This window comes from Schistocerca nitens, chromosome 5 (assembly GCF_023898315.1).
Source record: "Schistocerca nitens isolate TAMUIC-IGC-003100 chromosome 5, iqSchNite1.1, whole genome shotgun sequence".
In the NCBI taxonomy this organism is placed as follows: Eukaryota; Metazoa; Arthropoda; class Insecta; order Orthoptera; family Acrididae; genus Schistocerca; species Schistocerca nitens.
In genome coordinates, this window is record NC_064618.1 from 125,046,940 (window position 1) to 125,073,576 (window position 26,637).

Below are 26,637 nucleotides of genomic sequence, written 5' to 3' on the forward strand. Positions count from 1 at the left end.
CTTCAAATCTGAGATTCAAATATTTACAGTTTGTAACACAGTCTTAGATCTGAGAGTCATATATTTTTAGGTAGATGTCTTCCATCACACAAGTGTACTAAATCTAGAAACTCGTCTATTGAACACACAGTATCGTTTAGTAGCCATAATTTTAATTTATTTCTTTTAGTTCTATAATGGGCAATTTGGAGATATTAGGATGGAAGGAATTCAGTAGTTTTATGCCTGTATGCAGAGTGAGGGCCTCTCTCATAATGTGTTGTTCTGCGAGAGATGTTGTGCGGTCTCTCTCTCCCTTCAGTGTTGTGTTCATGTGTTTCTTTATTAAGTGTTTTGTTAATGTTTACTGCCATAAAGATCATCTTAAGTATGTACAGATTATGAACAGTTAGTATTTTAAATTCTTTAAACAAATTTCTGCAGGACTCCCTGGCACATTTCTTTCCGTTAATTTTAAGTGCCTTCTTTTGTAGGATAAGAACATTTTTCATATTACCTTTATCACTCAATCCCCATATCTCTGTCCCATAGCTTAGATGAGATTCAAATAGTGCAAAATATATTTGTCTCAGAATTGTAATACACTACCACATTGTGCAGGATGATGGCAGCTTGTGACCTGCAGATATAGATCAGTATGCGTTGGCTTGCGGTAGACACTGTGTCCCAAGGTTCCATCCGCTTTCCTTCATACCAAAACATCAAGAAAAGGTAAAGTACCATCTTTCTCCACTTCCACTGTGGAGTTTATATTCGGATGGAGTGAATTCAGATGCTGAAGAAATGTAGGTAGAGTATCAAGTCCATGTGGCCACACCAAAAATGTATCATCCACATACTGCATAAAACAAGAGGCTTTGTGAGTGGCTGACTGTAGTGCTTTGTCATCAAAGTCCTCCATAAAATAATTGGCCACCAAAGGAGACAGAGGGCTTCCCATGGTAACACTGTCAACTTGTTCAAAATTTTGGTCATGAAATAAGAAGTATGTTGAAGTAAGTACATGTTTGTATAATGCTACTATGTACCCCTCAAACTTGTTAATAATGAGCTCTGAAGAGTCCTGCAATGGCACTTTGATAATAAAAACATAACAACAAAACTTACTAAGAGATCCAATGATTGAAATCTAAGAGTTTTCAGGTGACCTATGAAATCTTCAGAGTTTTGAATGTGATGGTCACACTTGCCTACGAGAGGACCCAATAGTGACACATGGACTTGATACTCTACCTACATTTCTTCAGCATCTGAATTCACTTCATCCGAATATAAACTTCACAGTGGAAGTGGAAATAGATGGTACTTTACCTTTTCTTGATATTTTGGTATGAAGGAAAGCAGATGGAACTTTGGGACACAGTGTCTACCGCAAGCCAATGCATACTGATCTATATCTGCCAGCCACAAGCTGCCATCATCCTGCACAATGTGGTAGTGCATTATGTACATTAGTTCATAGAGCACACGTGGTATCTGATCCTGAAAGCCTGTTGAGTGAAATACATTTCAAGACAATGTTCTGACAAAATGGCTATTCTGAGAGAGAAATACGTAATAGATTCAGGCCCAGGAGTTCAATCTGTTGAGCAGAATAAAGATACAAAGACACCCAACACTTTGGCCTTTCTGCCATATTTTGGTGCCATGTCATCAAGAATCAGAAGAGTCCTCAGAAGATATGGAATTAAGTGTGTCTTTCAACCATCTGCTAAACTGAGAAACCTGTTGGGTTTGGTTAAGGATGACCTTGGCCTGAGGAAATGTGTTGTGTACAAGATTCCTTGCCAATGTGGGTCAGTGTGTATAGGCCATACATGCTGCACAGTACAAAAATGCTGTGATGAACATCAACGTCATATATGCCTTTGTCAACCAGAAAAGTCGGCAATTTCGGAACACTGTCTGAATACAGGACATCAGATGATTTATGAAAAGATGGAAGTTTTATCCCTGGCATCATCTCTCTGGGTTTGCATCATTAAAGAAGCAATATATACCCGTACAGCTAATAGTCTCATCAACATGGATACAGGATTTCAACTGAGCTCAGCTTGGAAGCCTACACTGGCTGCTATTAAATCACGACACGAAAATCAAGATTCTTCGATAACAGGCTCGTAATAACATTGGTCTAGTATGGCCATCAGTTAGTAATGTATGCCGCACTGTTGGCAAATGCAGCGTACAGCTCACACACAGGAGAGCCACTTTGTGATTTTCGGCATAGGGAGTTTGAATATGGCACCATCTAACTGCAAATCATTGTGCATGCGTGATTTCCACACCTGTGCATTCTTTGCTTGCACGTTCTAGAAACAGGGCATCGATGGGTGGATACCATCAGTGGAATTAGCCACCAGCAAGGTTGAACCACCTGAGGAAGTCGGACAGTTGCTCCAAGGAAATATTGTGGAATTATATTTTGGTCTGTATTCATCCTAATACATCTATAGCAACTGTGTGTAGGAACCTTTTTCATGTTCACACCTAGTTCTACTGCGTGGTGGCCTGACAAAGCACTTATAGTAAGAGAAGATGTAAGATCATAAAGATGAATACCAGTGATTATGTTATCTAATGCAGTCTGGCATGTTCCAGTCTCTCTGGTCACAGTGTTGATCAGGTATCTTACATTATATTCAAGCAGAGTACACTTGAATAGTCTAGTGTGTAACTTATCTGCTAATACAGTTATGTTGAAATCTCCTATAATTACTAACTTTTTCTTGTGTGTGATAAAAACATTCTCTATCATGTCACAAAACTTTGTTATGAAAACTTCAAAGTTTTCACCTGGTGGTCTATATAAACATATAACATAAATTTCATCATTTGGTGTCTTTATACATGCTGCACATAATTCAATTGTCCCTTCTAATGAATATTTACTTATATTTACAGGATTGAAATCAAATGTGCTTTTTACATACACTGACACACACACCCACCTCTGATGGAAGATCTGCAAAACTTATGAGCTACAGGGTGGTGCATGATAAGTCACCTGATTTATTCCATGAATAATACATTTGTTGTTGACAAGATTTGTAGTTTATTAATGTAAAAGTAAAGAATACAGCTGGTAAATACAACCTAATGAATCACATGTTCAATATGAATGCCATTTTGGTTTACAACTTCTTCAAGTCGCACACATGCATTTCTGATAACTTTCTGACACAAATTTTCTGGAATTGTGCAGCATAACTCCACAATGATGGCCCTAAGTTGTACTGCATTTTTGTGTTTTCTGTGGTACACTTTCTCTTTAATGAACCCCCAGAGGAAGGAGTCACATGGGTTAATGTCTGGGCTGTGGGGCAGCCACATTCCTCCTCCTACATAACATTCTGGAGATCTGTTTGACAATACCCTAAGGCCAAGTCTTTCATGTAGGAAATCAAGTACTTCATTGGCAGTATGGGGGCATGCTCCATCCTGCATGAACCGTTGTGTCTGCAATGGAAGACATGAGGCCATGAGTTGAGGAAAGAACTGGTTTTGCAGCATGTGAAAATAGCATTCACCGGTTACTGTAGCATCGTAGAAGAACAAACAGATGATTCCATAGTTTGACATCGTGACCCACACACCCACTTTGTCCCCATAGGTGTCTTTCATGTGGATTATTCGTGGAGGTTCATGTACCTAGAATCGAATGCTCTGTTCATTCACAATGTCGTTCACGTAAAAATAAGCTTCATCATAAAACCATGTGTTGTGTATCACTGCCTCTTGGTCTTGCCTGATTGTCCACCTAGCAATCTGCAGTCTCCACTCCTTACCTCTTGCAGTAAGATAATGTGCCACAGTCATCTTATATGTATACAAGCGAAGGTCAGATTGAATAATTCTTTGTACAGATTGGTGTGAAATTCCCAACTTGTCACTGACTCTCTTGTTGATTTGCTCGTACTACAAGTCAGAGCCACTCAAACTGCTTCAATGTTTTGTGGCGAACATACGGTATGTGCATGTGGCCTCTGACAGTCCAAAACAGATCCAGTACCATCAAATTTTTTATGTAATCTGCATATTACCTGTGGGCTGGGAGCCTGCCCTGTGCTGAAATGAGCACAAAACCTTCTCTGTGTCAATGTAACACTGTTCATCACTGTGAACAGTAACACAATCTTCATCTTTTGTGTGACGGTCAACCATTCTTTGTCCACCATCACAGCAAACGGAAATGGTGGACTCACAACGGAAGCAATGAACTCACAGTGACATCTGGAGTCATTTCTAAGAAGTGCACAATTTGAAACGTATTGCACCATTAGTATACTTGTTGGATAAAAATTCAGTCAGGTGACTTATCATGCACCACTATGTAGTACCATGTTTAGAGGTTTAAAAAGTTCTAATTTGGTATCAGATAACCAGAGTTCACTAATAGCAAGCACGTCAGGCACACTTTCATTTACAAACACATCTAATTGTTGATATTTATTTCTCAGGCCCTGTACATTCTGGTGGATTATTTTATTTAAAGTCGTAAATACCGTGTTGCAGATTTCTCTGCTTTTCCAAATTAAATAAGGTCGTATCTCTGTTTCTCTTGTGGGCTTCCTTCTCTTTCTGGTTTCCACTAAAAAATCATTTACATGGGATGGAGGTACTGGCTTCTGTCTGCTGTCTGAAGTTTTTTAGATGAGAGTGCTGGTTTTTCGTTGGAGTTGAATCTGCTGCTGTTGTGGATTGTTCTCCTGTTGCTAAAGATAGTTTTGCTGCTCTTGCTGTTGATTTTACTGCTGGTGTTAGGGCTAGCTCTGCAGTTGTTGGAGCTGTTACTGCATTTTCTGTTGTTACTGTAACTGTGCTCGGTGTTTTTACTGCTTTTGGTGGAGATACTGCTGCAGGAGTTTGTCCAGCTACCATTGATGCTGCTGCTGGTATCAGAGGTGGCTCTGCTGTTGATGAAGATGCTGCTGCTTTTGTTGTTGTTGTTGCTGTTGTTGCTGCTGTAATTGTTTCTGATGGTTTTAGTATTTTTGGTGGAAATAATTCTGCCGGTGCTTGCTTTAAAACTAATGGAGGTATGGTGCTCATCACAGTTTGCCCTTCCTCACATAGGGTTTCAGGCACAGCTTCTTTTGTGTCTTTAATGGAAGGAGTATTTGATGAGCGTTTATGCTTGGAAGAATGGGCTGTTGAAGCTGATGGTAATGACATGCTGTCATAATGTTTGCTGAGTCCCTCCAACATTTCACTGATTTTCCCACTCGAAAATTTCTTGCCCTTTTTGTTCAGAGGTATCCCATGTTCATGGAGTACTCCCTCTAAGAAAATGTATACTGTTTGTATTTGGATACATTTTGCATATTTCCTGAAACTGTGAGCTGGTTTACACATGAAGTGGGATGAGATTATGTCTATATGGAATGCTAGTGACAATCACATTCTGCTTCTTAGTATTGTCCAGAAATTTGCTTAAGTTGTGCACAGCATTCAATATAACTCATTCCTGTACATGTCACTGGCACCTCCAGTTAAGAAGATCTAACGATTTGTGTTTTTTTTTTTTTTGTTGTCTTTTAGGAAGTCCATTATAATTTCCTGCATTGGAGCACACTACCGGAGGCTTTTAAGTCATGATGATTATTGAGAATTTCCGCTAGACCACATCCATGGCTATCAGAGTAAATATTTAAGCCTACCTCATTTTCCATGCTGTTGGCAGTATACGATGTTATTGGTGAAATACTGATGTTTTAGCAGGTTCAGTAAGAAGCTGAATCATGTTCTCTAATATTTTAATGTACTTTCTAGCTGCTTTTAGGTCTTTGTATACTTCATTTTTCACATTTAGTACGGGTTCAGCATTACATATCTCTGTGGCAGCTTCTCAACCATAATACAGATGATTACAGTCACACCAAAATACATTATTGCAATTTACTTTTGCAAATCAGCATGAATGAGACCATATATGTTTTGCTGGACACATTGTAACACCAGTTTTCACTTTTTCACCAAATGAGTGACACTTCACTGATGATAAAAACTCTAAGTTTATGGAGCAATTTCCAACAGCTTGTATACATGCCACCATTTTGAATCCTACTAGATCCATAGATCCATTTGTCATGGAACCTCAAACCTATTTTGGTTGTTCACCTCAAAACTAACATGTGTATCTCACCCCCTCTCCCTAACACCCTCCTGTGCTTCTCCCACTAGGTCAGATCCTGGGCTAGGGCTGTCAACTTTTTTTTGTCGAAATAAGGGAGACTAGGACCTGACAAAATTAATATGCCAAACACAACTTATTTAAATCTTAAAACAGTTTTATTGCACTGACTAACCAAACAACTTCTTCATAACAATTATAACCTGAAGGTCTACAGAATTTTTTTACCAAGAGTACATTTGTTTACACTTTTGACAGCAGTCTGAAGTTTGCGATCATTCCTTGCAAGTTGGACAAATTCATCACATGTGTGACAAAAATTAACACTTATTTGTTGTTCAGCTTTCATTAAATCTGTATTGCAACAGTTCCTATCATCAGACCATTTGCCATTCATCAGAGAAAAAAAACCCAAGAATCGTATTTATCTTCTTGGCGCAAATGGCTCTGAGCACTATGGGTATTTATCTTCTTGGCTATAATTCCTTTTGCCTGAGGCTCATTCATCATGGATACCCACTTTTCAACTGTGCTACCACTGGTGGCAATTTTTGTATATATTATATTTTTCAAAGACCAAAATTTCATTGTACAGTTTATCCTCATTTATGTCTACCTGAATATGAGTAAGCAGGTTCTAAAATCATTAACATTAACTGAATTCTTTAGGGACAGTGGGAGCAAGGACTGAATTATAGCATTGTCAGAAATGTTTACATTTTTTACAATGTAAGTATGAAAGGTATCATAAAATTCAACAAAATTATTATGAATTCTCTTCTGATTGACAGGATCTAATGTATTTAAAATCTTGTTCGTATTGCTTCCAAAAATCAAGTCATCTTTTCTTTGCAAAATTTTCTTTGACAAAGCTTCAATGATGCGACAGGCCTCCATAGTTAAATCTGAAATCTCTACATATTTTGAGGTTTCCAAAATAATGTTTCCAATGTAAGAAAAAAAATGGAAGATATGCTTCCTGAATTAACATTTTGCTTGGATCCTCATCACTAAAAAACAATTTTGAAGTGTTAGATGTTTCATTTGTGCTTTGAAAATAACTTATCATTGGCTCCCAGTTCTTTATTAGCCTTTCAACAGCTGATGTGAGGGACAGCCACCTGGTAGGCACATGCCTTAAAATTGCACACCAATCAGTACCAACAAAATTTAAAAAAGATCTTAATTCTTTCCTGGATTTTGCTGACAGCCAACAGCCTTGCCACAGTGGTAACACCAGTTCCCATCAGATCACTGAAGTTAAGCGCTGTTGGGCTGGGCTTGCATTTGGATGGTTGACCATTCAGTCTGCCGGGCACTGTTGGCAAACGGGGCTCACTCAACCCTTGTGAGGCAAACTGAGGAGTTACTAGATTGAGAAGTAGCAGCTCCGGTCTCGTATAAACTGACACATGGCCAGGAGAGCGGTGTGCTGACCACACGCCCCTCCATATCTGCATCCAGTGATGCCTGTGGGCTGAGGATGACACGGCGGCCAGTAGGCTGCATTGGGCCTTCATGGCCTGTTCAGATGGAGTTTAGTATTAGTTTATTATGCTGACACTGAAAAGTGTCCATAAATCTTAGTAACTATCATTTCTGTGTCTACATGTAAGACATCAGAAGCAAATTTAGTACCATTATGGATTATGTGATTTGTGCAGTTTGCTTTAAATATTTTGTTATTTTTCTCACTCAATAATTTCATCATAATTGACACTAGAATTATCAGCACTATAAGGCAAAATGTTATTTACATTTAATGAATGAGATTCAAGACTGTCTCCTGTTAAAGCATGAATACCACTAGCACCCTCATCTGCTTGTTCCCCAAATCTGATAGTTCATTTCTGATGCCAACACAAGGTTCAGAGTACCTGACTACTACAGGAAACATTTTCCTCTTCTTGAAATTCAACTCATCTGAAGCCACAGAAAAAAAGATGCTACACTTCTCTGGATCATTAAGCACATCTAGGAAATCACTTACACTTCTAGGTGCTAATACATTTTTTGAAATAGATTCTACTTTCATCCTACCACAATGTATTTTTTTGGTCACATCTGAATCCATAAATACATTCTTTGCAAGTTAATTGGCACAGTCCATGCTAATATAACTTAGATTGTGCCTCACTGTATGATATAGAAACTATAACTCACCCACTGCAACTTTGTCAGATTCATCACTAGTGGGACTATCACATAGGCACTGAAAATAGCTGGGTATCTTAGATGTCTTACTTCCCCTAACTCTGCTTTTGTGTCCTTCAGTGTTGGCCTCAGTGTTGGCATGCTGCTGACAGTCTGTACTACCTCTATGTGCTATGTTGAATTCACACTTGCAAAGGGTGCAATACGCTTTAGAACTGTTTCCTTTTACAGGATTAACCTATAAATGAGTTTCTTTCCATATCTTCTGATACATACAGAAGTACTTTCCGCTCTTTTTCTGCAGAGTTTGGTTTCTCCCATTTTGCATAACTCAGATTGAGCAGAATGACTAAGAAACATGATAATAGCAACATGCCTCGCAACACCGTGTTATGTTCTGTGTTTCCTATAGGCCTATATTAATGTAGTAACTGTATCGATAATACTATGCTGTATCGATTAATTGATATTGCTACAATTGTCCAGCAATGAGATTTGAAAAATATGGGGCAGGTTTAAATTTTAATGTGTCATTTTCTGAAATATGGGAGACAGGAGACACTCAAATATTCAGAAGAATGCAGAAGTTCCTGTATGATACTGGAGAGTTGGCAACCCTATCCTGGGCATTCTCTTGCAATGGGTTATAGATCAAGAAATGGATTAACCTGGAACAGTTATAACAGGATGGGATTCAGGGTTCTGTTCTGGCTGAGGTCACAATTTGTTTCTGTATTTCTCCTTCTGCCAAATATAATTTGTTTTCATCCCAACTTTGATATGCCACAAATGCTTTACATTTTATTGAGGATACCAGCAATAATATGTATAAAATGTTTTAATTTAATAATAAAGAAGATTTATTTGTGTCAGTTCTTAGTATATTGCTGTAGCATAGCTGCCAAGAAATTACAGTTCAGAGAAGTTCTCCATTAGAAAATGGTTCATCCAAAAATTTTAGTAATACATGTTTCATGTGAATAACAGCAAGAAAACCTCTCAATTTTCTATGACATCACACTTCGCGTTATGTAAAATCAAAGTGTGCTCTCACCCTTATCCCTTTTTCACTTATCACTACAATTGTGAAGGCAGGCCTGCAGACAGTAAGTACACAAGGATGTAAGTGTGGGAAATGGTCTTACTTTCCATATGTGTGTGGGAAAATCAGACTTTCTGTAATTTTTTTGTATTGGAGGGTATATTATTGTCATGCTTTACTCTACTTCCTTTAGTTTGTGATTCATTAAACATGTCATATTTGTTGTTGGTCAGCCTGTGAATGGTCACCTTTTTGTGGATGGATGTTTTCAGCAGCTGTTTGGGCCACAAGCCAATCAAAGTAGGTAGTTCCCAGTCAAGCAGCTTAAAACTATCCTATGTTAAATATTACTTGTAATTTTTTAGAATTTTTGTTTTAATTCTACTTTATATTCTGAAAGTTAGCTGAGAAATTTGAATATTTTAATATTTGAAAATGTAAATACATTTAACAAAAAATGCTCACCCCTGCCCACGATCTGGTGTGACCATGATTAGAATACAAACAGAGTACATTTGAGATGTAATTTTGAATGAACACAATACATACCTGTCTAGTGCCAGGTGCATCCCCTTCAGCGTGCAGTACTGTTACCCAGTGGCAGATTTTGCAGCTAGATTCGTCCTCCTGCTCAGCAGTTCTGTCTGCTGGAACTGAGCTGCAATCTGTTCCAGCTTCCTCTTCCTCAGCAATGCTTTGTGTTCCTTTTTCATCTTGCTCTTCACTTTCTTCCTTCTTGTGCAACTCAATTCGCTTCTCACATTCATCTTCCCCATGCCTCCCCTTCTCCTCCTCCTCCTCCTCCTTCCCACTGCATTCTACTTCCTCTAGTGTTTCACATTCACCATTTTCATAGTCCATGTCACTTTTGTCTTCCTCTTCACCTTCCCCCTCCTGCATACAAATTACTGCCTTCTGTTCTTCATCTTTCTTCTCCATGTGCTCTTCTGTGACTTCTTGTTTCTCATTTACCAGCTCCTTCTTCCTCATGTCCATCATTATTGTGCAGCCTCAGGACAAACGAGTGACAGATTTTGCCTTCATGACACACCACCGTATGGAAGTGCAAGTGACTAAATTCATCACTTGCAGACCCTGAGATCGAATCAAAATACTAGTCATTTTCCTTGTACTTGAACGGCGGACCCTGCTCAGATCTCTCCGATGAGCTGTTGATGATGGCCCTCCGCATTAAGGCCTCCCGCTCCAGAAGTAGCCTCTGGCTGCGTAACTGCATCCTCTTCTCATGACCCACGTTATGGTACAGGCACACTGACATCTGCAATAAGAAACTGACTTTCACTAAAGAGTGCCATAGACTCTATGTTCACCTCACAGCTTCCGATGGAAAGTTTGTATCTTTGTTAGGGATACACAAGAATTATCCAAGTTGTGAAATAATATAAGGATGAATAAAGAGACAATCAAGGAAGTGAGGTCTGTAGGAAATAAAGGATTGTGTCCAGTAGTTGGAAGAAAGCACAAGTCACACCCATGTATAAGAAATGCAGCAGAAGTTATACACAAAACAACTGTCCAATATCATTGAAATCCCTCTGTCCTAAAATCTTAGAACATATTATGATCTCAAACATAATGAGGTATCTTGGACAGAATGTCCTCCACTATGGCAATCAGCATGGAAGCTGAAAAAAGATTGATCCTGGGAAACCCAGCTTGTTCTTTTCTCAGGTTATACACTGTTATTTACGGATCATGGCAGTAAGGAAGACTGAATATTTCTTGACTTCTACATCAAATGGTACGTTCCACTGTATCAGCTATTAGGGTTTCTTCCCATTCCATTCATGTGTGGAGCACAACGAGAATGATTATTTGAATGCCTTTGTGCATGCAGTATTTATTCCAGTCTTAACCTCCTGATCTTATGTGAGCAATATGTAGGGGATTGTAATCTTTCCCTAGAATCATCGTTTAAAGACAGTGCTTGAAACTTTGTTAACAGACTTTCTAGGGATAGTTTACATTTATCTTCAGAGTCCTCCAGTTTAGTTCCTTCAGTATCTCATCGACACTCTCCCATAGATTGAATAAACCTACGACTATTCGTGCTGCCCTTCTCTGTAAACATTCAGTATCTCCTGTTAGTTCTATTTGGTCTGGGTCTCACACAGTATTCTACAACCGGTCACACAAGTGATTAGTAGGCAATCTCCTTTGTAGACATTGCGATTCCCCAGTATTCTACCAATAAACTGAAGTTTACCACCTGCTTTAGCCATGACTGAGCCTATGTGATTGTTCCATGACATATTCCTGGAAAGTGTTAGACCCACGTATTTGTACAAGTTGGCTGATTCAAAAAGTGACTCATTGATATTATAGTCATTAGATACTACATTTTTTTCATTTTGTGAAGTGCATGATTTTACATTTCTGAACATTTAAAGTAAGTTGCCAATCTTTACGCCACTTTGAAATATTATTGAGATCTGGCTAAATATTTGTGCACCTTCTTTCAGGTAGTACTTCATTATAGATAACTGCAACATCTGCAAAAAGTCTGAGGTTACTATTGACATTGTCTGCTAGATCATTATTTTACAACACAAACAGCAAGAGTCCCAAAACAGTTCCATGGGGCACATCTGAGTTTACTTCTACACTCCTGGAAATGGAAAAAAGTACACATTGACACCGGTGTGTCAGACCCACCATACTTGCTCCGGACACTGCGAGAGGGCTGTACAAGCAATGATCACACGCACGGCACAGCGGACACACCAGGAACCGTGGTGTTGGCCGTCGAATGGCGCTAGCTGCGCAGCATTTGTGCACCGCCGCCGTCAGTGTCAGCCACTTTGCCGTGGCATACGGAGCTCCATCGCAGTCTTTAACACTGGTAGCATGCCGCGACAGTGTGGACGTGAACCGTATGTGCAGTTGACGGACTTTGAGCGAGGGCGTATAGTGGGCATGCGGGAGGCCGGGTGGACGTACCGCCGAATTGCTCAACACGTGGGGCGTGAGGTCTCCACAGTACATCGATGTTGTCGCCAGTGGTCGGCGGAAGGTGCACGTGCCCGTCGACCTGGGACCGGACCGCAGCGACGCACGGATGCACGCCAAGACCGTAGGATCCTACGCAGTGCCGTAGGGGACCGCACCGCCACTTCCCAGCAAATTAGGGACACTGTTGCTCCTGGGGTATCAGCGAGGACCATTCGCAACCGTCTCCATGAAGCTGGGCTACGGTCCCGCACACCGTTAGGCCGTCTTCCGCTCACGCCCCAACATCGTGCAGCCCGCCTCCAGTGGTGTCGCGACAGGCGTGAATGGAGAGACGAATAGAGACGTGTCGTCTTCAGCGATGAGAGTCGCTTCTGCCTTGGTGCCAATGATGGTCGTATGCGTGTTTGACGCTGTGCAGGTGAGCGCCACAATCAGGACTGCATACGACCGAGGCACACAGGGCCAACACCCGGCATCATGGTGTGGGGAGCGATCTCCTACACTGGCCGTACACCACTGGTGATCATCGAGGGGACACTGAATAGTGCACGGTACATCCAAACCGTCATCAAACCCATCGTTCTACCATTCCTAGACCGGCAAGGGGACGTGCTGTTCCAACAGGACAATGCACGTCCGCATGTATCCCGTGCCACCCAACGTGCTCTAGAAGGTGTAAGTCAACTACCCTGGCCAGCAAGATCTCCGGATCTGTCCCCCATTGAGCATGTTTGGGACTGGATGAAGCGTCGTCTCACGCGGTCTGCACGTCCAGCACGAACGCTGGTCCAACTGAGGCGCCAGGTGGAAATGGCATGGCAAGCCGTTCCACAGGACTACATTCAGCATCTCTATGATCGTCTCCATGGGAGAATAGCAGCCTGCATTGCTGCGAAAGGTGGATATACACTGTACTAGTGCCGACATTGTGCATGCTCTGTTGCCTGTGTCTATGTGCCTGTGGTTCTGTCAGTGTGATCATGTGATGTATCTGACCCCAGGAATGTGTCAATAAAGTTTCCCCTTCCTGGGACAATGAATTCACGGTGTTCTTATTTCAATTTCCAGGAGTGTATATTTGATGATGACACTCCATTCAAAATAACTTGCTGCATCCTCCCTATGAAAAAGTCCTCAATTCAGTCACAAATTTCACTTAATACCCCACATGACTTTACATTTGACAGTAGGTGTAGGTGTGATACTGAGTGAAATGCTTTTTGGGAATCAAGAAATGAAGCACCTACCTGACTACTTCCAAAGCTTTCAGTGCATCATGTGAGGAAAGTGCAAGCTTCCGAAAAGCATTTGACTCAGTACCACATCTATGCTCATTATTTAAAGTACAATGATGTGTCAAGCAAAAATTTGTGGTTGAACTGAGGATTTATTGGCAGGAGGGACACAGCATGTATCTCAGATGGAGAATCATCAACATTTGTAGAAGAAACTTCAGGTGTGCCCCCACTGAAGTGTGTTTAGACTCTTGCTGTTCATGCTATATGTCAATGAGCTTGGAGATAACATAAATAATAACCTCAAACTCTTTTCAGATGATCCAATTATATATTATTAATTACTGTCTGAAAAAGGTTGTAGAAATATTCAGTCAGATCTGATACAATTTCCATTCCCAAAATGAAATATGTTGATATCCTCTGGCTGCAATGTCAAGTGAATCACAATTAGCATTGATCAGCTCATACAAATTCTTGGGTGTTTGGGTAAAAACAGAACAAAAAGAAAAAAAAATCTACTTGTACAATGTCAGCTATGAACATCTTTACATCTCTTATAAATAAAAGTTGCCCACATAATTCAGCACAACAGTCTCCCTGCAGTTACAGAAAGGAACACATTTAAACAATAAACCATAGTTTAACACTGGATTCTGAAATTTATCTATATATTGTTTAGAGAGCAGGACAAAGTTATCTTTCATTTGGACAATATAATATTTGTACATTCAAATAAATTTCATCTGTAGATATCAATTATTCATAAAATGTTCAAATTTTAAATACATTGTCCGAAGCTGATTTGTGATGTAAACAAAAATGACTGCAGTGAGTTATCCACCAATGACACTTTCACATTAAAACTGCATCAATATATTCTGCATAGAGAAATACATTTTAAGTAAGTATGCCAGTCTGACATGAATCAAATTACATAATGACCAATGAGATACACACATGTGTGTTAACATTTGCTTAGAACATGAAACAATTTTGTTTGAAAATACCAACCGCTTTGTACATCCTACAAGCAGACAACACTGGTATTTAATACAGATTCAAAAGTCCAAGACTTCAGCAGTGTGTAAGATCTGACTTGTTTCCAGCAAAATATTTGCTAATGCTGCAATGAATGTGAATGAGATATTTCTAGCAAAAAAGGGCACCGTGTACTTGAACTACCATATACAAGTGCATTAGTCATAGTGGGTTATTAGCTGTCAGTTGTATAGATTGTTCTGGCATTGGCAATTCTCTGTGTCACCTACAAAATTGAGTTCTTATGGCTTGACATGTCTCAAAACTGACCAATGTATTTCTATAAAAAATGGCAGTCTTAAGAGTTTTGCTCCCCCTGCCCCCGCCCTCTTTGTATAAGTTTCTGCTGGCATTGATTGTCTTGGGAAGAAGTACCTGAGATTATGTAAGCTGAAGGAAAAGTAAATGAGTGTCACTATCTCTGTGGTTGGATTTAGCATTTCTGGTGGGAACACAGTTTCTGGTAGATAGAATTTGCAGCTGTAGACATCATCTGTCAGAATAGTCATTTTCTGTAAGCTGTCTATTAAAATATCATACATTTAATAATAATGATTTACTATTAGAATATTTATTCTCCAAAGTCACCACCCCATTGTTGTCGTATACCTCACTAGTGTATTGCTCACAGGAATTTGGGATAGCAATTCAAGAATTCCTTTCACTTGTCCAAATGACTGATTTTCCTTTCAGCATGAATCCCCATCATCCAGTCTCCTACAATATACACACTTGGGATGTGACAACCCATTATTATCCATGCTACAGGAAACTGCATAAATATGTATGCTTTGATACAGAACATCAAGAGCACTAATACAAAGTAAGTATGGGTGAATACCAAGGAGGGTTCAGGAAAAGACATTCAACTGCTGAACAAATCATCAGTTTTAAATGTATCTTCTCTAACCGAAACACAGAAATAAGAAATTTGAAGTGACTTTCTTAAATTTCAAAATGGCATATGATACAATTGACCAAACATTCTCAAAATCCTGAAACAAGGATGGGGACTTGTCCAAAAAACTGGTAAACTGGGAATTCTGTAAATCTCACACCTCGGTTTAATCAAATGAAATTGTGTGGTTCCAGGGACATTTCCAAATCTCAGATATCTATGATGTATAAATGCAGTTTGAAGAGGCAGATGAAAATTTGTACCAAGGTTTGGATTCAGACTCTGGTCACCTGCCCACTAGGCAGATGTGCCAACTACTACTTCACATTGGCACAGTGGATTTGCACAACTGCCAGGGTGGTGTAGTTAGTGCATCTGCCTTGTGAGCAGGAAACCTGAGTTTGAGTCGTGGCCTTGGTACAAATTTTCCTTTGTTATTTCAGTCAGCAAAACACTAAAGAAAACTGACGGTTCCAGGAATATTAAACTTCCCCCCAACACTGATAAAATTGAAGGAGGATATGAAGGATTTATATATTCTTTTTATAGACACCAAACTGCAGCACTTCCAATCTAAATACAAAGCCTGTAGAAAAACATACAGGGACGCACTTAAGACATTAAAGGCACAGATGTATGCTGAAGAGGTGAGGCAATCTAGTAACATTAGCAAAACAGTGTTGACTATAGTAAAAAAGGAAATTGGAGGAAGTGACAATGCAGTGTGCAATAACATAATAAGTGACAATGAAAAAATGCTGAGTGAGCCAAAGGAAGTACGTGAGAGATTAATAGACCACTTTAGAAAGACGAGTAGGGAGGATGAGATTGACCCATCACAGGTGATAAATCCAAATAATGTCAATAACTCATTCTTCCTGAGGTGTGTTACAGAATTGGAAATCCTGAAAACCATTTCCGTCTTAAAAGCCAATACATCCAGTGGCTGGGATGACATCTCATTGAAATTCCTGAAGGAATACAATAATGAAATAATATAGTAAAGCCACTACAACATTTAATAAACAGCTCTTTCAGTCAGGGGTCATTCCCTGACCTGTTAAAAGTCACTGAAATAAGACCAGTGCACAAAAAAGGAATAACTACAGATATACAAAATTATAAGCCTATTTCATTTATATCAGTACTTAGTAATCAGTTGGAAAGGCTACTTCTTGATCAACTTGAAGCATTTTTCTGTAAGTACAATCCATTAAAAAACCTTCAGCATGGTTTCAGGAAGCCCAGTCTACAATAACAGCTGTAGCTACATTTTTGCAAGTGGTACTGAATAAACTTGATGATGGAAACAAAGTTATTGGCACCTTTTTAATTCCACAAAATTCAAACCTAGTAAATTATGCTGGTGATTCCTCCTACATACGTTGGGGCCCTACAAAACATGTAGCAGTGCAATATAACGCAGAGAACATTAGCCTCATCACAGAATATCTCACCAAAAACAAATTGACACTAAATAAGGACAAGACAATTCTGATGGAGTTTCTGCTAAATTATAAATCAAGACAAGTGGATACAGAACCAGAGCTATCAGTTGGAACAATTGATAAACATAAATTCCTGGGTATTACAGTAGACAAACATCTTACATGGAAGGAGAACATCAGCTACAAGTGTAAAAAAATCTCCTGTAACACGTACTGCTACAACACCTTTCTAGCATAATAGTGCAACCTGTCTTAAGACAAATCCATTTGGGACTTATACACTCCCACCTGCATGCAATATGGTATTGAGATTTGGAGTGTGGCACTAAAGGTATATATGCATAGAGCTTTTAGAGCCCAGAAATGAGCAATTAGGATAATAGCTAATATTATTAAGCATGAGTCCTGAAAAGAATACCCCATTAAGTATAACATACTAACAGTGTATACATTGTATATTCTCAGAACTACACGGTTTGTAAAAGAAAATATGGAGCATAGTGTAATCAATAGTGAGATCCATAATTATAATTCAAGAAAAAGAGAAGAGTACCACATAAAATTTAGTAATAAAAGAGCAACAGATATGGTCCATTTTCTGCTGGAAGACATTTTTTATAACAGATTGCCAAATAATAAAAAATTGTTAAAAGGAACCATATTTAAAACAAAATTGAAGCAACTGTGAATTGATAAATTTTTGTACTCCATCAAGGATTTTTAATGTTATTGTGTATAATTTATCATTACTTCTAAACATTTTTAATGTTCTTGTGTTTGTAAACTGGATATGTCCACGACCATTAAGTTATTACGGTGTGGACAAATAAACCATTCATTCATTCATATAGATCCTTTCTGTTTAGCTTTGTGGCTTTAGATATCATTTTCGTATTTATTTTTCAACTGTGAAGTATTTCTCTACCCTTGTTAGGTGCTCACTTGAGCGACTTTCATCTCTGCTGCTGGCTCATTGTCATTTGTCGAAAAATAAATGTCGGTAGAGAGAAGCAACTGTATCTTGTCTTCTCCTTGTAGTGCTGGAATAGAGAGGATACAAAAGAGAGCTGCTCACATCTTTGTGTCATAATTTATAATTAAAATTTATGAGTGGTACAAAGATTTGGTAAGGATCACATTATTTTATGCATATAGTTAATCACCTTATATTTTTGTTGAAGAAAAAAAGAGGCAATCTGGTGAAAAGCAGCCACTGGATTTCTTCGCCAGTCTCAGCAACAGCAACGTTAAGAAAAAAGGAATACCTATACGATTTCACAGGAAAACTGAATTCCCAGGAATAGACATGGAATTCTGGAAGACTGTTTTGAGAGAGACTAGGGGGAATTGAATCGTTCGGTGATGGGAAAAAAATGTTCTCAGTCATTATTTTGCAAGTCTGAGATTGTGACTACATATACATCCTCATCTGCATAGATACTCTGCAAATCAAACTTGAGTGCCTGGCAGAGGGTTCATTGAACCACCTTCACGACTATTTTCTGTCATTCCACTCTCGAACAGCGCGCGGAAAAAATGAATGCCTATTATTTTATTATGGATACCGTTTCTCCCTACGTAGGTCGGTTCAACAACATATTTTCACATTCGGAGGAGAAAATTGAAGATAGAAATTTCCTGAGAAGATTCCGCCGCAACGAAAAGTGGTTTTTTTAGTGGAGTCTATACCAAATCACGTATCACGCCAGTTACACGCTCTACTATAATTCGCGATAATACAAAACGTGCTGCTCTTCTTGGGACTTTCTCGATGTACTCCATTAATCCTGTCTGGTAAGGATCCCACTACGCAGCAGTACTCCAAAAGTGGGCGGACACGCGTAGTGTAGACAGACTCTTTAGCAGATCTATTGCATTTTTTAAGTGTGATTAGATCGCTAAGGAAAGGTGAAGGGCGCTGAATTTTTGTAATGATTGTTGTTCGATCTCGGCTGCTTCCGACTTGCTTGCTGGCCTCGGGAATTTTTATTATCGTCCGTGGATTCTAAGACCACAGGTCCGTTTTTCATTGCATCAGAGGGAGTGAGTGTGATGTAGTGTAACGTGCGCGCCATTTTCACGTAGCCGTTAACTGGTCATTCGTTCAAATGCAAAGGTGTTTCTTTAATTTTATAAAAAATATAAATACTTACGGTATCCATATTCCAACACACATGTTTTGTACATCAATAGTGGACATGCAGACCTGGATTAATTGTTATTAGTTTCAAGGCAAAGCAGAACTTTTCTGACTTCGTCACAGTATTACGCTTGAAGTCAACATTGTCGATAATGCGAGGAATGTCCGGTTTGAAGCAATGCGTAGTTGCTACCACCATCTATTTTTTTTTTTTTTTAATATTACTTTGCAGTGATAACTGTTCGAAAAGTGTTCCTGCGAGAACTTCTCACATCTTCGAATCTTGCATAATGACACTGCATGGGGCGGAATGGTGAAGGACGACGGTAACGAAGGGATTTGTAAGTGCGGAAAGACTTTACAGTCGAAGACCTCGGCTCAAGGAGGGGATAAAAATTTGTCTGCCGTCACAAAAACGTAACTTTAAAAAATTTAAAGACGGTATCGTTTATACAGGTTGAGTAAGGATCTGAAGGGTACTCTGTAGGCACAAAAGCAGGAAGTGCGTTTTTTTAACAGCATTAAAAAAATTGGTTTACGGAAAAATGGAGTTGTCCTCTTCTTTCACTGAGTTCTTCAGCTATATATAAAACGGTAAATCCTGGCTGAACATGAAATAATCACTAATAAATGACGTGGCAACTCAAAAAATTTCTGTTAAATCTAGCAAAATATAACTTTCTCTCACACACAACAGAAGCCGGCACAGGGAACTATGGATTTCTACCTGGAAATCTCAGTGGAATATTTGGTGAAAAATGTCGCCACCACAGGGAACAAAACAAAGGCTGTTAACCAATAGGTTCTCATCGCCACCACCTAAAGAGGTGGTGGTGTTCTCATTCACACCGCCTCCAAAGCGAAATTTTTGAGATCTCAGATGCTTTTGAAACATGAATTTGTTCACTTGACACATTTCCAGAACAAATCAATGAACTGAAGACGCAAGCAATACAAGCGGGACTCCAGATTTCCTTCGAGAAAACGGAATGTATTAAATCATGTGAGATCCCGGGTTACTACGGGTAGAAGGAGAGGAAATCAGACGGATCGAAGTATTTGAATACCTATAAGGGTTGTTGTATTACAACACCTCCAATAATAAGGACTAGAAAAACGCGTGTTGGCAGAAATCAGTATCAATTAATGCCAATGATACCGGTATGAGATTACTACATATTTTCATTTATTTATTTGTTTCATTTTTATTGCCAATGAACAATACAATTACACATGTGTAAAGACTGCGTAATCAATGTCGGGATATAAATACGTACAAAAAAGGCAATTTAAATTATGATAAAATCATAAATAAGTACATTTAGAATTTATGGCCATAGAATTCCTCCAGAATATAAAAATAATTTTGAATTAACAAATTTGGCAGGGTCCTTAAATTTCTTCAGCTCCAATCCCTTAATGGAGTGTGGTAGTTTGTTGAACAGCTTAACTGATGTGATCTTAAATCTGTTCTGAGTTTTAGTATAAAAACAGTATTCTTTGTTATATCTTTACATTGCCTTGTACATCGAAATTTACAGTAAAACTGGATAATCTTTTTTGGCATATATATGAAAGACAGTGATAAATATACATACATGATAATGTCGTAACACTAAGCCTGGTGAATAAATTTATAGAATGTCTTTTAGGTGAGAGATTGCAGTTTAGTCTGACTGCTTTTCTTGCACTAAAGATGCATTTGGAGCAACAGTTGTAACCCCAAAGGACAGTTTCATAGGTCAGATAGGAATAAATATAGGCACAGTAAACGGAAAGCAGGGTTCTCTCGTTTACTGTCTTCTGCAACTTTCTAACCATAAAAAGACCCATAGAAATTTTTGGCATTAAATAATTAATATGTGTCTTCTAACTGAGTTTATTTTGTTACACGATACCAAGGAACTTAATGGATAACTCTGCATTCTCTAGGGTTCTATTTTTGTAGGAAATATTTAATTATTGCGTTTTTTCTATATTCAAAGGTAGTTTATTGGCATTGTACGGTCAGAAAGTATACCTGTTTTGAGTAAGGCAGTGTCATGTGTGTTGTTGAGAGAAATGGACGTCAAACAGAAGCATATAAACAGATTTTGAAAAATCATCTGTTAAATTGCTTGGAAGATCATTCATGTATAACACGAAGAGAAGGGGCCAAGACTGACCCTTGGAGTACACCATGATTGACAGACAAGAAACGGGAAGAAATTATTGTTGAAGAAAGCAGTTTGAGTTCTATTGGAAAAGTATCACTAATAGTAACACGACCCAAGGCCTATGTCCTGCACAGTTCCTTGCAATGAATAGAAAATAATCTGATGGATAAATTATAAATAAGAGAAAGACATGTCTTGAAAAAAATCCTAGGTCCAGTCGAAGAAACTGGTGAAATTTGAAGACGACCCAACGTCGAACGCTACGGACCAAGGGCGCCCAAACCTAGGGGCAAGTTTGAAAATTAAGTGGCTGGTTTGCTTGATATTGGAGATCACAGATATTTAAGTCCAAGGTAACTGACGAAAACATATGATAAAATTGTGGAAAGAAAGGTTACGGTATGCCACACAAAAATAACGACTGAAAAATATGCGGAAGGGATCGGTGTAGAGTATGCGCCAAGAAATATTACACAGGAGTCAAACGTGAAAAACTTAGTGAATGATAAAATAATCTCACCATCTACTACTTCCTAAGTTTCATGCAACTATTTTGAATCGACAACCTGACGCATTTTAGCTCCTATTTGTAAGAAAGAAACCCTACATTCTTGAATAGATATTTATTACTTCCCGTCTTTTGGTGGAGAGCTAATACAGAAAACTAGGAAACTACATTGATTTAAGATAGACGTGATTACTCAGTAGAAATCGCGTTGTGGAGTAAAAATCCTTTTATTTTGTTCTTCGGTTTCCTTTCGTTGTCTTCATACCCTTTAAACCATAGGCCCGTATGCATATTCAACCTTGTAAATAGCGTCCTTCCATTCGGGAACAGTTGCGTTATTTCTCCACTGCGTTGTGATACGGACTTGCTACAGAGGTGTAGGTAAGATCACGAATGCTATTCTTAGAAGGAGCATTATTTACTGCGGCAACAGTGCTCTTGCGCGTCCTATAAGGTTGAGCAATCGAGTCCTCAGCTGGTTTTTCATTAATAAAATGAGGTTCATCTTTGTTAAGATTGACCTGTACGGAGAGAGGACAACACAGGAGGGCATCCAGAAACGTATTCCGCTCAAGAAGAAGCTGAAGACAAGCCAATTCTAATAACTGAGATAACATGAATTAAAGCGACTAAGGATCACAACTGGAAAGAAATACGGGAATAATGTGCTACGGATAAGTCCAGCGCCAAAGAAAAGAACAGCTGGAATAGACATGGCTGAAACGACAAGAACAAGAATTTTACGCATATGATGCTACTGTTGAATACAAGCGCGCCAAGGAAAAGAACAGCTGAAATAGACATGGCTGAAACGACAAGAACAAGAATTTTACGCATATGATGCTACTGTTGAATACAAGCGCGTTAAAAAAAGTAAAACTTACGTTTATGGAAAGGATGTAAGTTGACTCTAATAAAATCCGTGTTTATGAGGAGTCAGACTTTTACGCTCATGATCTAATTGAATGAAATTCTGTGATGACGACAATGTTTTATTATGATGAACGTTTTATTGCTGGTAATGAGAATAACCACCAAAAAGACGTTTACAGTCTAAATATTGCTGAAGACTATCAGTACACAAAAAACCAAGGTCGTAGGATATGAAGAACAAAAGTCGATAGAAGTCAACATTATAACAAAAGGTCAATGGACAAAAGGAATAAATAAGTTCATTCGTCAGTAGATATTATATACTTAACAGAACAAATATGTATATAAAAGAGAGTCGATTGCTTCATTGGTATCACATATACACTGGTCAGCCAGAATATTATGACCGCCCACCTACAATTGATATAAACCATCGAGGTGATAGAAACGCCATCAGGCAAGGAATGACTGCTAGTCAGACACACGCACGGTAGCTGTAGCATCAGAGGCGTGCTGCCCGTGTGTGGAATGGGGAAGGCGCGCAATCTGAGTTTAACCGAACCCACGTTGTGCTGGTCCGGAGGCTCGGCACGAGCATTTCGGAAACTGCATGACTTGTTGGGTGTGAGTGTGTTCAACACGTGGCGAAACCAAGGTGAAAGCACAACCAGACGTCGTGGGGCTGGGTGGCTTCACCTTATTACATATATCGGACTTCGTAGGCTGAGCAGACAGGTAAGACAAGATAGGCGACGAACTGTGGCGAAAGTAATATCAGACTTTAATGCTGGCCAGAGTACAAGTATGTCTGAACACACAGTGCACTGAACACTCCTGACGATGGGCCTCCACAGCCGATGATCCACGCACGTGCCAAAGTTAACACCAGCTGCGACTGAAATCGCCGGCCGCTGTGACCGAGCGGTTTTAGGCGCTTCAGTCCGGAACCGTGCTGCTGCTACGTTCGCAGGTCCGAATCCTGCCTTGGACATGGATGTGTGTGATGTCCTTAGGTTAGTTAGGTTTAGGTAGTTCTAAGTCTCGGGGACTGATGACCTCAGATGTTAAGTCCCATAGTGCTTAGAGCCATTTGAGCCTCTCTCTCTCTTTTTTTAACTGAAATCGGCACGTGATCATCGGCACTAGACGTTGGCGCAATGGCAAAGCATTGCATGGTCTAATGATGCTATACCTTCTTCACCATGACTATGGAAGGGCACATATCCATCGTCTTCCGGGGAACAGCCCCTTGACACCTGTATTGCAGGATGGACACAAGCTGGTAGCAACTCCATTATGCTCTGGGGAACATTCACGTGGGCTTCCATGCGTCCAGTGGAGATTGTGCAAGCACCATGACAGCCAAGCAGTATCGGGACACTGGATGCAGACCAGAGACACCCCTTCATGACGAGCATGTTTCCCAATAGCAGTGGCATCTGTCAACAGGATACTGCGCCATGTCACAAGGCCGGGAATGTGACGGAATGGTTAGAGGAACACAGTGGCGAGTTCCAATTGTGTGCTGACCCCCCAACTCGCCAGATCTGAACCCGATCGAACCCATCTGGGATGTGATTAAAAGTGGTGTCAGGGGTCATCGCCCCTCTTCCCAGAATTTATGGGAATTATGTGACGTATGTGCAAATGTGGTGCCAACTCCCTCCAGTGACCTACCAGGACCTCATTGCTTCCATGCCACGACACTTCCATTCCAAAGATGGACATGCCGGCTGTCAGATAGGTGGTCATAATGTTCTGGCTGATCAGTGTAGATGTCTCAGTAACAAAGTGAGAAATGGTGCTCCTGCCAAATGCCAGCAGCAAATACTGAACCACCCATTTGACAGAAGACAAGTAGGGCCTATCAGTGACACTGAGTACTCGAGTCCGCCCCAGAGGCATGTTCGGTTACCTCGAGTTGTTCACACAATAGATATGGCAAGGAGAGCCACAACTGTCACATTTAACAACTTTTTCACGAAACCTTTTAAAATTGCTGAGAAATTTTTGAAACCATTGCTAACGAAGCATTATCATCCAAATAAAATAACCTAATCTGGGTGTTGATTCTATGAACTAACCTCTACTTTAAAAAAAAAATGTATAATTTCAAACAAATTTCACAAAGTAAATAGTGAGAAGCAGCAGTCACTCAATTTAGTTCTTGAAAATTCTTCTGGAGTTCGTTCATGAAATTACATAAATCAGGGCTTCCCAACGAGTGGTCCGATGACCCCTTAGGGGTACGCCGGCTTTTTCTAGGGGGTCCGCGGCCACCTTTCACCAAATCGTGTAAAATAATGAGTAAAATTATTGAATGAAAATGTGAAAATCAAATTCATCACTATTTTTTTGTCTGTGTGAAAAACATGTCTACTTTTACTTCAGGTCGTATTCCCAAGCAGCCGTTGCGGTTCCCAAGTGAGAACGGATACACAGTTTAGTGCCGGAGAATGCGGCTTCTCTGATCGACTGTTTCGCAACAATAGGGGGATCGTTGTGTGCCGGCTCACGGCGCTAGGTGCGCTGAAACCTTTTACGCATGCGCGGAGCGAGCTTTGTCGACCAGTCACAGCGCTCGCTAGCACGTATGCGGCCCCAGACATCATTAAATGTTAAACTTGCTTTGTCAGTGCACTACCTATTTCATAAGTCGATTTTTGGCCAGTTTATTACTTCTGACATGGATCGGTGGCTGAAGTCAGGTTCATTGAAGAAGGGTGCAGTTTCTCCATCGCCTTCACAACAAGGGAAGTTTCCAGTTGAAATGAATGAGAAGGGAGGACGACCAAAGGAAGAACAATCACAAGAAGCTCCACAGCCCGATTTATTATCTGAAAACGCTGCAAGTACTCCATTGGTTGCAATATCCTGGTGAAGTGGAACTACCAAGAAGCGTAAATACAACGAAAGCTATTTAGAAATGGGCTTCATGGAGACAAAGCAGGGTAAAGCTCAGCGTGTAATGTGTGCGCGAGTCCTTCCGAACAGGTCAAAGATTCCCGTTAAATTGCGCCGTCATTTTGAAGGTACTCACTCTAATTTCCATGCTAAAGACATCGATTTTTTTCAAAAGTAGGAGTGCTGAACTAGCTGCTTCTCAGCATTGCATGAAAACTCATGGAAAAACAATTAATGAAATTCATTAAAAGCTTTTTTCTTGGTTATTTATCGAGTGGAAACAACAGGCACAGCTCATACCTTTGCAGAAAATCTCATAATGCCGTATGTTAATGATATTTTTTCTCGCATGCTAGACGAAAAGGCAGTGAAGCTTGTATCTTCGGTGCCATTATCAAACAATACTGTCAAGAGACGCAGTGTTGACATGTCAAATGATGTGAAAGACACTCTTGTTTCTCGCATCCTACACAATTCATTTCCTCTGCAGATAGATGAATCAACTGATGTTGCAGGACAGCGATTTTATTCTGGATGTTTTGAGGAGGACCTCCTACTGTGCAGACCACTATCTGCCAACAGAACAGGTGCTGAAATATTCCGTCTATTGGATGATTTTTTAAGGACTAACGAAGTTTCATGGTCTAATTGCATAGATGTGTGCACAGATGGTGCACAAGCTATGGCGGGTCCTACAGTCGGAGCAATAACGAAAATAAAAGAAAACGCCAAGAATTGCAGCAGTAGTCAAATGGTTCAAATGGCTCTGAGCACTATGGGACTTAACATCTATGGTCATCAGTCCCCTAGAACTTAGAACTACTTAAACCTATCTAACCTAGGGACATCACACAACACATCCACTAACTTTTATTGATCAATTCCGAGTAGGATTACCAGAACACTGGACGCTGGCACACAAATTAGACTTTATATGTGCACACATGTCAGAAGCAGTCGCAGAAACCATGCAGAATGTTGCAGCGACATGCCGATCGTACGTAGATTTCAGAGAGAAGTTTCTCTCACGATACTGGTCCCGCGAAGCACAGAACAGAGTGAAGTACGAATTATTACAGAACCCATATTTTGAAAATTCAGGAGAGAAGAGTCCCGTGAAATTTTTCGAATT

At 39.7% G+C, this 26,637-nt stretch overlaps 1 pseudogene; it reads left to right on the forward strand.

The window, feature by feature from the left end:
• Positions 1–7,342: 7,342 nt before the first annotated feature.
• LOC126261404 (5S ribosomal RNA) lies at positions 7,343–7,460 on the forward strand (annotated as a pseudogene).
• Positions 7,461–26,637: the final 19,177 nt, after the last annotated feature.